The sequence below is a fragment of the Malaya genurostris genome, chromosome 2 (genome assembly GCF_030247185.1).
Source record: "Malaya genurostris strain Urasoe2022 chromosome 2, Malgen_1.1, whole genome shotgun sequence".
Classification (NCBI taxonomy): domain Eukaryota; kingdom Metazoa; phylum Arthropoda; class Insecta; order Diptera; family Culicidae; genus Malaya; species Malaya genurostris.
The window spans coordinates 170486284-170503657 of record NC_080571.1 but is presented as its reverse complement, the minus strand read 5'-3'; the positions used below and the strand labels follow the sequence as shown (position 1 = coordinate 170503657).

At 37.0% G+C, this 17374-nt stretch overlaps 1 protein-coding gene across 3 annotated transcripts in view; it reads left to right on the top strand.

Moving 5' to 3' along the window:
* The window catches only part of LOC131432375 (integrator complex subunit 3 homolog), an 821606-nt gene that overhangs the window by 549552 nt on the left and 254680 nt on the right, over positions 1-17374 (top strand). The window lies entirely within an intron of this gene.

Genomic DNA, 17374 nt, shown 5'->3' with positions numbered 1-17374 from the left:
TCCTTACGGGTAATTGTGGAATATAATTTCATTCAAATGGCTGCCTCGGCTGGCCTTGCAGTACGCCATACGGTCGGTCCAGCTTTTTAATACATTTTCGATTGTATGCAGCTTTATTTCAGCTATGGATGCACGAATGCTATCCTTCAAGGCTTGAATTGTCTCTGACTTGTCCACATAACAATTATCTTTGACAGCCACTCAATGATAATAGTCTAGCGGCGTCAAATCACAGCTCCGAGGCGGCCAAACGACATCCGAATTTCGACTGATAATTCGATCTTCGAAGACTTTGCACAGATGATCGATCGTAGAGATGGCTGTGTGGCACGGAGCGCCGTCTTGTTGGAACCAAAAGGTGGCCAAGTCTTCCTCTTCAAGTAACGGGAAGAACCAATCGCTAATGATGACGCGGTACCGCTCGCCATTGACCGTGGCGGCGGCTCCTGCCTCATTTTCTAAGAAAAAAGGCCCAATGATGCCGCCAGACAAAAATCCGAACCAAACCGTCACTCTCTGAGATCGGCTTCTCCATGATAACGTGCGGGTTTTCCGTCGCCAGATGCGACAATTTTGCTTATTAACATACCCGCCGAGATGAAAATGTGCCTCATCCGAGAAGATGATTTTTTTGCTTGTGAAAGTGAAACTGCACTATTTTCACGCGTTCCTCAAGCGTATACACAACCATTTTCGTTCAGCGGAAGGATACAACTAAGTTTCTGTCAAATCAGAAGTGACATTGAGGTTACCAATGTCGAAATAACCGCTAGTTCAAAAATAAATGTTAGATGGCGGACCATGTAGATTTTCAATGTCTTTGGTACTTTATACTCATTTACAAATGTCAACAAAAGGGAGTAATATCAACTCAAATTTTTCGAGAGGCATATTTACCCAAAATGTCGTAATACCCGGTGTATTCAATTTTGGGTAGGTATGGTTTTTACGAAACAGTGCGACTTTTGATCCAATTTTTGAACCACAAGTAAGCGTGCTCATTATCTTGAATGTTATGCGAACATCCCCTAAAATGAATAGTGTGTTATCAGTTCGTTTACGTGAATTGACCAAAGAATCAAACAATGTACACTAAGGTCTCTTTTTACATGATTTTTTTATGTACGGCTTTTTTTACACAGATTCCGGAAATAACACGGTTTTTATTAACACGGTTTTCGCAATTAACACGGTTTTTGATGAGAGTTTAAAAAGAACTGTCATTTGTTTTTTTTTAGAAAAATTTTAAAAAAGGGAACAGGTTGTCTGTTAGAAAACGATTATGAGAGTTAATTTAAAATTCGAAAGTTAACTAAAATCATTCATTCAACATTTAACGGGAGTATTGACTGTCGTTCCATAAAATGATTAATCAGTCTTCAGACCTTGAGCCCCTGTCGTAAATTACACGACAACGTCTCTTCCGCTCAGTTGTGGTGTATGATGTCAGCATCGTCATTGATATCATCGAGAATTTCGGAGCGTTGAAGAACTAGTCAAATTTACTTCATCTCTTCATCGTATCGTGCAGTACAGTATTTCATTCCCATTTGAATGATATAACTCTAGTAGTATTATGTCTGTACTAAAATTTAGTACAGAATTTTAAATCTTCAACGCATCGAATTTCGATCTGTGGCAGTACAATAACAGTAACAACACACACAAATTTTTTCATTGATAATTCTTGTTCAGAGCGCGTCACAACAATCAAGTGAAACTTTGATGATTATAAAAAATAAAAATGTCTCAACCAAAAAGAAAATATTCTCTAAATCAAAATCATTATTAAAAACATCCGCTTCTCAAAAAATTTTATTGTTACTTTCGCGCATTTTTCAGTTTTTGACGAATTTTAAAATGCCCTAAAAAGGAAATAAAAAGTAATTGAGTTTATGAACTTGCTTTGAACGATTTGTTTAGTCTTGTCAAGACGTAGAGCCGTATTGAGTAAGTTTTACATGATATGCGAATACCGCAGCTACCGCAGAGACGGTACTCGAACCCGAAAATAGTTCCTATTCTCCTAAATCGTTTTACCAATTAAGCTATCCTGCATGTGAAACATACTAAAAAACGGACTAATTGAGAGCTGAAACACCTTGCGGAGGGATTGTTATTGAGAAATGACTACAAATGAACGCTGTAGGGCCTGAGCACAGCTGAACATGCTCGGTTCTTATGTTCAGTTAGGTTGTTTGTATGTGTGTCTCACATGCAGGATAGTTTAAAAGATAAGATGCTGATCAAATTTATTTGGTTTTGTTTTTTAATCACTATTTTTAGAAAAAGAGCGTTCAGTACAAAGTCGATGTACTGTATTTCCTTGATTTTTACGCCAAATGTACTGTTTTTCGTAAAAAAATATACGAGCGTTACACATAGTAATACCTTTTCTAATTTGATTTATATTCATCTCTATGAATTCTTCCCCTTTAATTCTGTCTCTACGTGCATAGATCTTCATCCAATACCCCACTCAGTTTAGTTGAAAATGTCTGTTAAGATCGTTACTACACATCGCACCATCGGAATTGAAAAGAACTGATTCTCAAGCTTGATTTGTAGTGTCGAACGTTCTAATTTGAAAGTATCATCGTTTTTTTTTGAAAACTGGATGCAATATACAGGGCATGAGCCATTTAGATTAATTTACTTGTAGTACAACGCGTTTTATAAGTGTTCTAATTTTGATTTATCATCAAATGTGTTTTATCAAGTATGACTGGACCCTTCTCGTAACCTATTGTGAAACAACAGTTACATTTTCAAAGTTATGTGCACCTTGTATAAATTTGAGAGTTGAAAAATAAGCTTTTTTTCGCCTTCCAATTATCAAAAGTTACATTTTATCCAAAACAAAACAAACAAATAATCAAATCTACGGTTTTTGGAATTAATACGCCAAATATTCCACGCGGTTTTTTTTGCACGGATTTTTTTAACACGGTATGTAACCCCCGTGTAAAAAGAGACCTTAGTGTACGTGTATTCCCGGTGTGAAAAATTCAATTTTGAACATGGTGAACAGTGAGTCCTTCAAGTGTAAGTAGTTTGAACATTCGTAGGAAATTTTGTTGGTTACAATTTTTTACTACAAAGCAAAATGAATTATGATTTTGATTTAAATTAATCTGTCAACTATGCCCGTTTTGTAAGCCTCACAAACCCACACCCACGATGTTATCGGTAGCTGGTGGTTTTTACAGCCATTGAACCGGTGGAACCCTCAACGAGTGAACACGGTGAAAATTTGAGTATTTCGCGAGAAAAGATTTTCACCCTTACTTTTGCGACTCCACGTTGTCACGTATCGAGATTTTCACTTGTAGTCCAGTGAAAAGAAACGAAAATTAACTAACAATATAGCCCAACTTGCTGTGCCATCAATCGGTGTCAATTCAAGTGAGGTGACACCACCCAGAAGTGCAGAATAAGAAGAACTTCTATGAAGATTTTCTGAAATCAAGTTCATGTTTTTATGGTAAGAATCCTAACGATTTTTATGAAAATTTTGAAAATCTCCAACCAATATTTAAAATAACAGTTTTCTGGTATCTGAATGTGATATAAGTACTAAAGCTTGCTTCAAATATAATTGGAACAAAGACAATTGCCTGTATTTCAGTTATTTATTATTGTATTCAAGATCTTTTTTTATACAAATGTAGCGTTTTCTTCATACTTTTAAGAAAAAATACGGATAAAATTATTCGTCACGGTTTTGAAGGAATTCTCGAATTTTTCCTGTAACACGGCTCAGTAGGCGGCGCACACCTTCTTCGTCCATCGTTTTAGCTATCTTATTCCACCAGGTCGTCATCTGATTGATGTCTTTGACAACGTTTCCCTTTGCCTTGAGTCTCCTCTTCATGATTGCCCAGTATTTCTCAATAGAGCGGAACTGGGGGCAGTTGAGTGGGTTAAGGTTTTTCGGAACAAACTGGACCACTTTCTCTGCATACCATTCTTAAACGGCTTTGCTGTAATGACAGCTTGCCAAATCTGGCCAAAACATTACAGGATGGTCGTGGGATCGAATGAACGGCAAAATTCGTTTTTGGAGACACTCTTTTTGGTATAGTTCCGATGTCATTGTCTTATTTGTAACGAAAACTTTCGTTTTTTTGCCGCTGCTGCAAATGCCCGGCCAAATCATAAATTTTCTTGCAAATTTGTCGGCAAAAACCAAATTTAAATTTGGCTGGAACATCCCCCCGAGCCGTTGCCAAGTAAAATTTTTGACCTGGGATTTGACCGAAGTCAGCGTTGACACAGGTTTCATCGTCCATCAGAAGACACCCGTTGAACTTGGTCAGCACCTGGTCATATAGTTTCCGAGCACGAATTTTGACCACACTATTCTGTTTCATGGTCCGATTTGGCTGTTTGCTAGCTCGATACGACTTGATTCCTTCCCGGAGTCGAGTTCTGCTCACGGTACTATGGGCAGCAACGTATTTTCTGACCACATCACGGTCCGACAGATTAGGATTCCTCTTAATCGTCTTCAAAATCTTACCACGCAATTTCCGGTCGTCAGTTCGACTCCGACGATCGGCTTGAGGCTTCCGAATCGTCGTCAATGTTTTCTTATACCGTTTGATAACGCGCCATACGGTATTTCTGGGCAATTTCAGCTGTTTAGCTAGCCTAGATGCAGACCACAATGGATTTTCCAAATAACTGTGCACAATTTTTTTTCCTTCTTTCGGCTTCCATGTTGATTGTTTACAAAGTACAGTCGATTTTCGGAATGTCACAAATCATACGTAAAGCTGACAAAATTCCCGACACGTGGCCACCAAGAGCTTCCAAATCCGTCCACCAGGAGCGCCACAATATGAGCAAAAGTTTGTTCTAATTCTAAATGAAGCAAGCTTTACACTACATTTTATATACTGCCCATACTTGCATATCAGTCCCCTTATGGGAAATCGGCATGTTGAGAAAAAGACAATCAAAAGTTTATTTCCGATTTTTTTTATTTATTGTGCTCCCTAATGCTGGTCCCGGGTTGGCGGTACAATGCATAGGACGCTGGTCTTACAAGCCAGCTGTCGTATGTTCGAGCCCCGACCTGGAAGGATTCTTAGTGTCAGTAGGATCCATGGCACTAGCCATGCAATGATTCTGTACGCTAAGAATCGGCTGCGAAGTCTGTTGAAACAGAAAGGCCAAATTCCACGAAAGGAATGTAATGCCAAGACTTTGCTTTGCTCCCTAATGCTACATCTTGGTATTATTACATGAAATATCGGTAATACACCTTTGCTGTTCCAATATTGCAACAAATGAAATTATTGAAATTATGCACTGAATGGGACTGATATGCGGGTACTTTAGCATATGGGACACATAAATGAGTTGACAGTTCACATAACTTTTCACGTAACTATGATTGATCTTTTTTTTAAATGAAGAAAAAAATGTTTTTTTCTGGAAAAAGATGCCAGTTGACAGGTCTGGTCCTAGGCGCGAATATCAAAACCCCTTGAATCAAATTGATTATTTTTCGGAAGAACTGTTTTGCAATGAAAAAATCTCGTCAACGTATAAACATATTTATGTGAAGTACAAATAGTCGGGTAAACGATCCGAAAAAAAAAATTTTCGGCGGTGGTTGGTCAAATTATCATTAACTTAGATTCAAATGAAAAGTCTTACGGCCCCATATAAAATTCCTGAATTTCATTTTGATCCGACTTCCGGCGGAATTAAGAAAGAAGAGTATCAAAATTTCAAACAGTTTGAAGGAGCGGTGGTTCAAAACACAGGAACATTTTAAAAACTGAACTCAAATCAACTCTCATCAATAGGACTCGTCAGTTAACAGTCAAACGAACTAAGTTCGACTATATAAGTGCCCGACTTCCAATTCCGGAGCACCGGAAATGATGATCACAAAATCTGAACCATAATATAATTGATTACATGAAAAGTACCGAATTTTCAAAACAGATATTAGGACTATTTAAACTTGTAGTCTTGCAATTTTATGGCCTTAGAAGCTTACTAAAAGGCTTTAACGGTCTCCAGGTTCCAACAGTTAGTCAATGTCTCGATGCATCGATTTGCTTGTGCTAGTGAGAAAGGCTCCATTGCAGCACTACGTGAAATAAAACAGTTTTTTTTTAATCTATAGATACGTAGAAGCTGATAGTAAATATCTAAATATAGCACTTAGCAGTCGCGATTCCATATATAATTTATACTTAATCATAATATTTTCAACATCGAAAAGTTATTCGTAAACGTAAGAGGCGTGATTTTTAATAGTTGATGCTGAAAATAAGCTATGACACTTTTTAGCTAAAGCAGTTAATAGAATTTATTCTCAATTACACTTACCAGTTTCCGTTTAAACCTAGTATTTCACTGTTACGGCATTACACATTCACTAAATACAACAAACGTTACAATACATATGCAAATATCGACTGTTCTTCACAATCATCATCGGTGTATCACGTCCTTTAATTATAGTTTTGCAATATTCAACAGTGTATCACGATTTCTACGTGGCTGTATTTTAACGTTTATTGTACTAAGTGGTAACCAAAAAGTGTAATTGTTTTGACAGCCAGACAATCCGATGAAAAGCGATAGAATTGTCTCATATGTAAGTGTTTTCTTTAAATTATGATCTAAAACAATTGCCAATGAGAGATTATAAATAATATCAATCCCACTGCCGCTAATTTTAGTTCTAAGTACTGCTAAATGTTCATACGGCAGATAAATTATTTTTAATTCTGATTCATGAATGTCCACCAGTGCTTGCAAGTGCTTGGTGCTTGCTTTAAACAGCACACGCATTGATGCAAACCGTATTGCGCAACATTATCGATCAAGCTTATCATCTTCCGAAATGAGAGAAATATGATTCAGTGCAGTGCCCATTCATTACGAAACATTCTTTATTCCGTACACTTGAAGGAACACAAGCTCTAACTGACCCAAAAACATGAATTATAGCTACTGGTAGTAAAAGATGACGTGGAAAGTCTATTATACAGCAGCGTGAAACCTTCTAAATTTAATTTTTTAAATACTTTAATGATATAAACTATTTTTGCATTCTAATTCAACAGTATTCTTTGATGATGAATGGTTCACCAGCGATAGTGTACTTGAATCACTTATACTACCGATGAATTATTTGAACGAATTCCTTATATTTGAGAGAAAAGAGAATACTGCATACTCTTTTTCAGAAAGGTTCAATAGTATTAAACGTAATACGGCACGCTCGTCGGCAAGTATATATGAAATGGTTCGTTCTCCAATCTGTTCGCTCGTGTATATTTCCTGCATCGAAGCCGGTAACTCAGTCTGTTGGTATGAGTGCTGTAGCTGCGCTGAACCGCTTTGTTGCAAGTCCCTCGCATTGATGAATGAATGGTGAAAGCTCTGATTATCTGTCAAAATAGAAAATTAAACCAAATGCAGCAAAAACGCAATTAATTATCTTTCCTCATAAGCATAGAGCTTCTTTTCTTAAACCAAACAATAATCACATTCTCAAATTGAATGGCTTGGAATTGACATAGTCTAATCAAGCTAAATACTTAGGTTTAACGTAAGACAAAAAAACTCACTTTCAAGGATCACATTGAAGGAATCCAGGCAAAGTGTAATAAATATATTAAATGTTTACATCCTCTTATAAACAGAAATTCTAAGCTCTCTCTAAAAAACAAATTGTTAATTTATAAACAAATTTTCAGACCAGACATGCTTTATGCAGTACCAATTTGGTCAAGTTATTGTTCCACTAGGAAGAAAACGCTTCAAAGGATTCAGAATAAAATTCTGAAAATGATTTTGAGGCGTCCTCCCTGGTTTAGTACAAATGAGTTACACAGACTCAAAAATATAGAACCATTAGATGTAATGTCACATAATATTATAAGCAAATTCCGACAAAAATCGATGCAATCTTCAATTGAATCGATTCGATCTCTGTATTAGTTAGTAAGTTAGTATATAAGTTCCTTTTCCCCATTACACAATACAAGTAGGTTTGGAATTTTCCCTACACAAAAATCTCAGAATGATGTCCTCATGGTAATAACCAAATCATATATATAATAGGGCTGAAAAGTCACCACTTGTGGCTGAACACCCAATTTTAATCTTAATAATTTAATTTTAACTCATATTCTATTAAATATCAAACCTTAATTTTTTAAGGGCCGTGAAATACTCAGAGTATGAAGTGGAGCAAAGAAATGTAGAAAAATTCTCTCACGATTCATGCATTGAGAGATACGAGTTCTTCTAGCATCTTCTACCGGATCGAAAATGTTGTATACAATATATAAAAATATCGAGCAGCTTCTGTCAAATTATCGGCAATCACCATCCCTGGTTACAGCGCTTTATAGCAGTAACCCTATACACTACGGTACTAGTCACACTCGCTTATGGTCTCAAATGGTTACGTGGGATGAGTATTTACTCGCTCTTAGTGACCTAACTCTCATATGCAGTTCTCCTTTAAAAACATTCAATGTGATATGTCATCTTCGTGAGGAATGGTTGTCTGGTTATTTGGAACAACTTGATGAATACATATTTTGTAATACGGACGGTTCTCAATTGAATGGTCGTGCTGGTGCTGCTGCTAGTGTCTTCTGTAGTGAAATGAGGCAAGAGCAGTCTCAATCACTTGGTGAAATCTGTGGTAAACGAATTTATTTTTGTTCTGACAGTCCGGCAGCTCTAAAGGCACTCAGTTCGAATGATTCACGGTCAAATCTAGTGATCGCATGTTGAACTCAAATTGACGACCTTAACATTTCAAATGCTATTTACTTCTTAATGGTATCCGGCCATTCTGGTATTACTGGAAATGAATGGGCAGATAAGTTGGCTAGAGCTGGTGCAACGAATGATTTCGTTGGTCCTGAATCAGCATTATCAGCATTTACTATTGAGTGTGCTAAGTATCGTTCGTGTAATTTGTGTAAATGCGATTACGGTACTTCATATCATCTAATATGTAACTGTCCCGCATTGACACAACTACGTATCTCTATACATGATTGAGTATGTGTATGCGGAGCTAAAATTAAAGGATATTAAAGGATATTTCTCACTCAATTTGGTAAAGAGCTATAGTCAGAAGGGTTCATCGTTCTTCTTGAAGTGAATGAAGCCTTTCTGCATTGACTTAATGAGTTTTAGCAGATTGCTTGGTATTCCTTATGGGGTAGCGAATTTACTTCTGCTCATACATACTGCGAATCGTTCTGCATTATTCCAGGAATGCAGAATCGTGTCGCTTTTGAAAATCACCAAATCCTCTCGGGGGCTGGAGGTTTCATTAACTGCGCATTTTGGCACCTGCTAATCGTTCAACATCCTTTCGTGGATGCAGAACGATTTGTTACTTTATGTTTAGTACTGTTTCCCACCTTACTTACTTCAGAATTCTCTTCCATGTTCCTTTTACACATCCCTTCCCATCAGGAAATCATCGGCAAGACACAAATCTCCTAGAGCCAAGTAGATCTGATTCTTGAAGTTGCCAATGTTGCCAAAATATAATAATTTCTATGAATTTACAGATTGACAGTGCTTTCTCCTCTCAGGAGTTTTTTTTTGCGTAGCATCGAATCAGAGTCTCACCGATTAGCTCTAAAGGCGTTTCATCACTTAAGATAAGTATGATTTTCTCTTCCTTTTTCCTCTATCGTTGAATTTACCTAGTGGTGTCCCGGATCGTTTACCCGGGCGAATACAATTCCGTGCCATGACAAACCCTGCGAAACATAATCCTGACCCTCTAGATGATGAAATTGATAGAACTGCTAATCGCACCAACCCGCTGGTTGAAAGTTATCTAACTTTTTCTTTTTACTTTTTATATTTATATATTTACTTTTTCACTTTTCTATTTCATTCTTATTACAAGTTCGGGAGACTCTTTTACTCCCGTACTAAAAATATGAATATTGATGACAGTGGGGGTGTCTCGGAGGAAGGCGATGTTTCAATGAATGAAGAACGTTTAGAAACCGAGTCTGAAACCGAGATACCACCATCTCCCCCTCTGATACCTCCATCTCCCTCTGAAATATTGCCTCCTCGTCGAAAAGTTTACCAAGACGATGATTCGGGGGGTCCGTGGGTGGTATATGTCCAGCCCAAATCCAAGTCTCTCAGAGTCCTGAATATTGCACGGGACCTGACAAAACATTACTCGGCAATAAAATCAATTGACAAGGTTCCACCAAACAAGTTTCGCGTTGTTGTGTCCGACCTGAAGCAAGTAAACGTGATTGGTACCAACGAGTTGTTCACGAGGGAGTGCCGCGTGTACGTCCCGTCTCATGTGGTGGAGATCGACGGTGCACAGTGGTTTGAATCGACAAAAACGTGAACTTAATTCTCTAGCTGTTAAACCGTTGATCCGATATACATAGTTCCTTTAGAGAATTCATTCACAAAAATATACCGCGTGATCTCATCACAATAAAATATGTGCAAAGCCTACTACGATAAAAGTTCATTTGAACAACTTATTTTCCTTAAGAGATAGAAAAACGATGCCTTCTACAAAGTTTTAGAACTTCTAACGAAAAAAAACTTTGCCGAAGAAGCTATAGGTCTAACGCAAAAAGTTTCGGTTATATGAAGCATTTTCGTTTGAAACCACTTAAAATCAATTTTTTGTACATAACTTTTTTCGGAATTAATTTCAGTTTCTACTATGTTTGAGACAATTACTAAAAACGTAAAATTACACAATTTTGTTGTTATTTAACAGTTATTTAACATTTAAACTTTTATATACACTAACTTTAACTACTAATAGGAAGCAGAGTCGCAGATCAAAAGGCACATACGTATACTTTTTGGAAAGCTTAAATCAAGTTATATAAAGTTACGAAGTGTGTAGGGTGGCCTTTTTAAACTGTGTGAATGAGACAACAAAATATAGAGGGTTTTTTCACCATTTTCTTAGGAAAAACGTACATTAATAAAATTGTTTATTTTCATATCACGCGTTTTCTGTGATATCAACCGATAAGCTACTTTTAAGTAACAATTTTTTCAAAAATTACAGTCGAGGTATAAAAAATAGAGCATTAGTTTTAACACCACACGAAAGAGAAGACTTTTCACTATAGCTTACTATTATGATTAGTTAGTTTATGATTAGTCTTTCGGAAATCCTCTTCAAAGTGAATGTTGATAGGTGTCTTATAAAATCCCGATATTACCGAATTCAGTAGAAAATGTAATAGAATTGCAGTAAGACAACAGATTAGTTACAAATTCTCTAATACCAAACAAACTTGTTTTTGTTGGTTATTATTCTTTATTCTTAGTCTGTGCACGTTTTTTTACTCAAGTTCGGGCATTTCTCTTTTAAAAAAATGTCTAAACTTATAATTTACATAATTTGATTTGATACTTTACCGCACGGAACGACCGAAATCAGCATTTTCGCGAAAAATTTAGTTGATTTGCTGATTTTAGTTAGTTATTTTTTGAGACAACTAAAAAAATCTTACTTTTGCTGATTTAGATTTTTTATTCTCATTCCCTTAATAATAATAAAATATTTGTTGAAATGACTATTTTTTTTAGTTGAATTCACAAATTAAACGTACTGTCATTTCTTAGCTAAGGCACACTTCATATCCAGTCAACTAATTTTTTAGTTGAATTAAAGAAATATAATGTTGTTTTCAACCAATATGAATGGTTGAATTGGCTTCTGCAATCTGCAGCTATATGGCGCCCTGTCACCGAAACGGTAACACCTTAATGACTACTAGCCACTAGATGGCACACTACTGCCGAAAAAAATTCAGACGCGGTTGTCTTTTCTATATTGGCAGGTATAAATACGATGTTGTGTTGGAGAAAAAGACATAAACGAAACGTAAACATCTTTTTGAATTTTTTTCTTCTAAATCACTGTTTCTTCATTCTCACTGAAAACTTTGAGCACTCGGAAAACAAAAACCGAATACAAATAGTACACCGGACGGCGCAGCTCGGAAGGTTTGAAGATACAAAAAAACTTCATCACAATTAGAGTGAAACATTCGAAATTCACATCACTGCTCCGCGTAAAAACATTATTACCCACAATCGCATTAACTGCGCACAAATTCTGAATAAATACACTTTCCACTAACAGTTTACGTCATTTTTACATATCGGTTTAGAAAATTATATAGGGATATATCGTAACACATGCGAAAAACATCTAAACAATTTGCGAGCAGTTTCAACAAGACTGTCCCTTTTAGCTTTTTAATGGATTGTTTTGCTTTGACACTGCTGTCCTTCAGTAATGACGGTGATAGATAAATAGAATCAAAGTTTCTGATTTTAATAACGAAATTAGTTGTCAATGAGAATTTCGTGTTGGATTGAAATATTGCTGGTTTGTGTCCAGAATATTCGCCAACTAAACACATTCTCTAAAAATAAGAGTTTTTTCAGCACAGTAAATTCTACATTTTAACTAATTTTATAGTTATTTTGGAAATTTTGTTGTTAGAATCAACTAATTCAAAAACAGTAATACGAATTAGGCGCAGAGCTAATTTCGGTCGTTCCGTGCGTGTACGCCTGTTTGTAACGTTGAACCACTCACGCATTTTATTGTAATATTATCATCGACCAAATGCTCCAACATTTGTATTATCAACCAACTCTTTTGTGTTCTTAAAAATAATATGCAGCGCTGCTCTCACCAACACCAACAGCGCATATTTGGAGCAGGAAATTTAATATAAAGTTACTTCACTGTGCTTCATTTTTCAATATACTGTAAAAGTAAAACTAAGCGTCAATATAAATAAACGGTCATATTCAGTGAGATTAATGTATTCCAATTTAGTTTTACATCGAGGATGGTTTTGAGTCGAGTTTTTTATTCAACTGAAGTCCATTCCATAGTACTATTTATTTAGAAATCGTGTGGATTTAATTATTTTTTTCAGTGTATGGCTCAATTCATAAAAACGTATTTCGTAGAATGACATGATTTTACAAAAAAGGATTTAGCCTTTCAATTTCGATATTTTAGGCGTGCTGGTTGGTAATGGTGCTTCTTTTGTTTGATCAATTGCATACAAGAATGCATAATGAAATTATATTCAATCATAACACCATTGCACCAAAGCTACACTATAGACCGATTCCAATTTTTGAACATTCCCTACAAAGCGCCTTTTAATAAACCAAAAATAGTCGTTTTAGTAAATGTTTTTGCTAAGAAAATGGTCGAAAAAGCTCTCAATATTTTGTTGCCTCATTCACACAATTTAAAAAGGCCACCCTACACACTTCGTAACTTTATATTACTTGATTTAAACTTTCCAAAAAGTATATGTATGTGCCTTTTGGTCTACGACTCTGCTTCTTATTAGTAGTTAAAATTAGTGTATATAAAGATTTAAATGTTAAATAACTATTCATGGAAAAGGCCAATCCGTGTACAGTCTTCAACAAAATTGTGTAATTTTACGTTTTTAGTATTTGTCTCGAACATAGTAGAAACTGAAAATAATTGCGAAAAAAGTTATGTACAAAAAATTGATTTTAAGTGGTATCAAACGAAAATGCTTCATATAACCGAAACTTTTTGCGTTAGACCTATAGCTTCTTCGGCAAAGTTTTTTTTCGTTAAAAGTTCTAAAGCTTTGTAGAAGACATCGTTTTTCTATATCTTAAGGGAAAAAAGTTGTTGAAATGAACTTTTATCGTAGTAGGCTTTGCACATTTTTTATTGTGATGAAATCACGCGGTATATTTTTGTGAATGAGTTCTCCAAAGAGACTATGTATATCGGATCAACGGTTTAACAGCTAGAGAATTAAGTACACGTTTTTGTCGATTCAAACCACTGTGCGGTGTGATCCGTAGGCCGTTTCAAAAACCCCGACCTTCAGTCAGTGAAAATTCAACAAAATTGTGTAATTTTACGTTTTTAGTAATTGTCTCGAACATAGTAGAAACTGAAAATAATTGCGAAAAAAGTTATGTACAAAAAATTGATTTTAAGTGGTATCAAACGAAAATGCTTCATATAACCGAAACTTTTTGCGTTAGACCTATAGCTTCTTCGGCAAAGTTTTTTTTCGTTAAAAGTTCTAAAGCTTTGTAGAAGACATCGTTTTTCTATATCTTAAGGGAAAAAAGTTGTTGAAATGAACTTTTATCGTAGTAGGCTTTGCACATTTTTTATTGTGATGAAATCACGCGGTATATTTTTGTGAATGAGTTCTCCAAAGAGACTATGTATATCGGATCAACGGTTTAACAGCTAGAGAATTAAGTACACGTTTTTGTCGATTCAAACCACTGTGCGGTGTGATCCGTAGGCCGTTTCAAAAACCCCGACCTTCAGTCAGTGAAAATTTTAGAGTGCAAGCAATTGCACTTCAAATCGATAGATGGTTAATTTTACCAATCGGACTCGTTTAGCATGACTTTTGCCGGATAGGCACTTTCAAACTATTTGGTAGTTAGTAGAGTTCGCCTACCTGTTCGGCTGTATGTACCACGGGTAATGCACTGTATAAGCTGCAAACAGCTAGGGCATACGGCAACCTATTGTTGCAACAAACTGCGATGCGGCAAATCGGGAGAGGCCCATCAGGACGATCTCTGCAGAAGAGCAGCGGAAAAGTGTTGCTACTGCGGGGAGAATCCTCATGATCTATCGGTGTATCCAACGTAGATACAGCGTGCGGAGAAATTGAAGCGATCCGTGAAAGAACGCTCTAAACCGAAGCAAACACCTCCTGGTTTCAAAAAACTTAAAGATGAAAAGAAGTACCCAGCACTTCCAGGGGCATCAAAACAACCGTATGACTCCAAAATACAACAAGAAAATCAAACAAACACTGGATCGGAGAAGTTTTCTGATATCGTGGACTGGATATTAACATTCTTCAATATTACTGACCCTCGGAAAAGCCTCCTGAATGCTCTACTGCCAACAGCAAGGACATTTTTAAAACAGTAGACTGAACAATGGCCCCTCCTTGCAGCGATTGTATCTTTTGATGGATAATTTACCAATGAGAATCGAAGATATGATCATTGTGCAGTGGAATTGCAGAAGTATCATAAAAAAACTTGATTCTTTCAAACACTTAATACATACTCGTAACTGCGATGTATTCTCCTTGAGTGAAACTTGGCTGACTTCTAACATCAACCTCGACTTCCATAATTTCAACATAATCCGCCTGGATCGAGAAGGCTGCTATGGAGGGGTACTTTTAGGGATAAAAAATAGCTATTCATTTTATCGTATTAATCTCCCCTCGACACCGGGAATTGAAGTTGTTGCTTGCCAAATTAATATTAAAGGCAAAGATCTATAAATAGCTTCTATCTACATTCCTCCCAGAGTCTCGATAGGGCTTCGTCGGCTTGCAGACATGATAGAACTTCTTCCTTCGCCGCGGTTGGTTTTAGGAAACTTGAACTCGCATGGTACAGGATGGGCTGCTTATATGATGATAACCGTTCTTCGTTAATCCAAGATCTGTGTGACAACTTCAATTTTTTAAATTGAACAATTCTAAACACGATAGAAATGACACGGAACCCTATACCACCAGCACAACCAAGTGCGCTGGATTTATCCCTTTGCTCGACTTCGCTACAGTTAGATTGCAAGTGGAAGGTAATCTGTGATCCTCACGGTAGCGATCGCTTGCCAATCATGGTTTCTATCGCCAACCGTATAAGCTGCAAACAGCTAGGGCATACGCAACCTATTGTTGCAACAAACTGCGATGCGGCAAATCGGGAGAGGCCCATCAGGACGATCTCTGCAGAAGAGCAGCGGAAAAGTGTTGCTACTGCGGGGAGAATCCTCATGATCTATCGGTGTATCCAACGTAGATACAGCGTGCGGAGAAATTGAAGCGATCCGTGAAAGAACGCTCTAAACCGAAGCAAACACCTCCTGGTTTCAAAAAACTTAAAGATGAAAAGAAGTACCCAGCACTTCCAGGGGCATCAAAACAACCGTATGACTCCAAAATACAACAATAAAATCAAACAAACACTGGATCGGAGAAGTTTTCTGATATCGTGGACTGGATATTAACATTCTTCAATATTACTGACCCTCGGAAAAGCCTCCTGAATGCTCTACTGCCAACAGCAAGGACATTTTTAAAACAGTAGACTGAACAATGGCCCCTCCTTGCAGCGATTGTATCTTTTGATGGATAATTTACCAATGAGAATCGAAGATATGATCATTGTGCAGTGGAATTGCAGAAGTATCATAAAAAAACTTGATTCTTTCAAACACTTAATACATACTCGTAACTGCGATGTATTCTCCTTGAGTGAAACTTGGCTGACTTCTAACATCAACCTCGACTTCCATAATTTCAACATAATCCGCCTGGATCGAGAAGGCTGCTATGGAGGGGTACTTTTAGGGATAAAAAATAGCTATTCATTTTATCGTATTAATCTCCCCTCGACACCGGGAATTGAAGTTGTTGCTTGCCAAATTAATATTAAAGGCAAAGATCTATAAATAGCTTCTATCTACATTCCTCCCAGAGTCTCGATAGGGCTTCGTCGGCTTGCAGACATGATAGAACTTCTTCCTTCGCCGCGGTTGGTTTTAGGAAACTTGAACTCGCATGGTACAGGATGGGCTGCTTATATGATGATAACCGTTCTTCGTTAATCCAAGATCTGTGTGACAACTTCAATTTTTTAAATTGAACAATTCTAAACACGATAGAAATGACACGGAACCCTAGACCGCCAGCACAACCAAGTGCGCTGGATTTATCCCTTTGCTCGACTTCGCTACAGTTAGATTGCAAGTGGAAGGTAATCTGTGATCCTCACGGTAGCGATCGCTTGCCAATCATGGTTTCTATCGCCAACCGTGTAAGACCATCGGAAACAATCAATGTTTCGTACGATTTCACACGAAACATTGATTGGAAAAGTTATGCGAGCTCGATATATGAGAGACTAGAAACATCATAGGAGCTTCCTCCGGAGGAAGAGTATACATTTTTTAGTGGTTTGATTCTCGACACCACAATTCAAGCTTAGACGAAACTAGTACACAGCGCACAAACTAGTAGGTGTTCTCCCAACCCATGGTTTGACAAAGAGTGATCAGAGCTGAAAACGAAAAAAGCTCCAGCCTTCCTTTCGTTTGGAAGGAACGGAACCCTAGATAATTATCGGAAATACGCTTCGCTATAATTTCAAAAGAAAAGTCTAATTAAAGCTAAGAAACCCGGTTACTGCCGAAGGTTTGTTGACTCTTTGGAATACAATCCGTCGCTTGCCAAACGAAATTACGCGAACGAAAGCAAGGAATATTCCAACCGCTGGATAT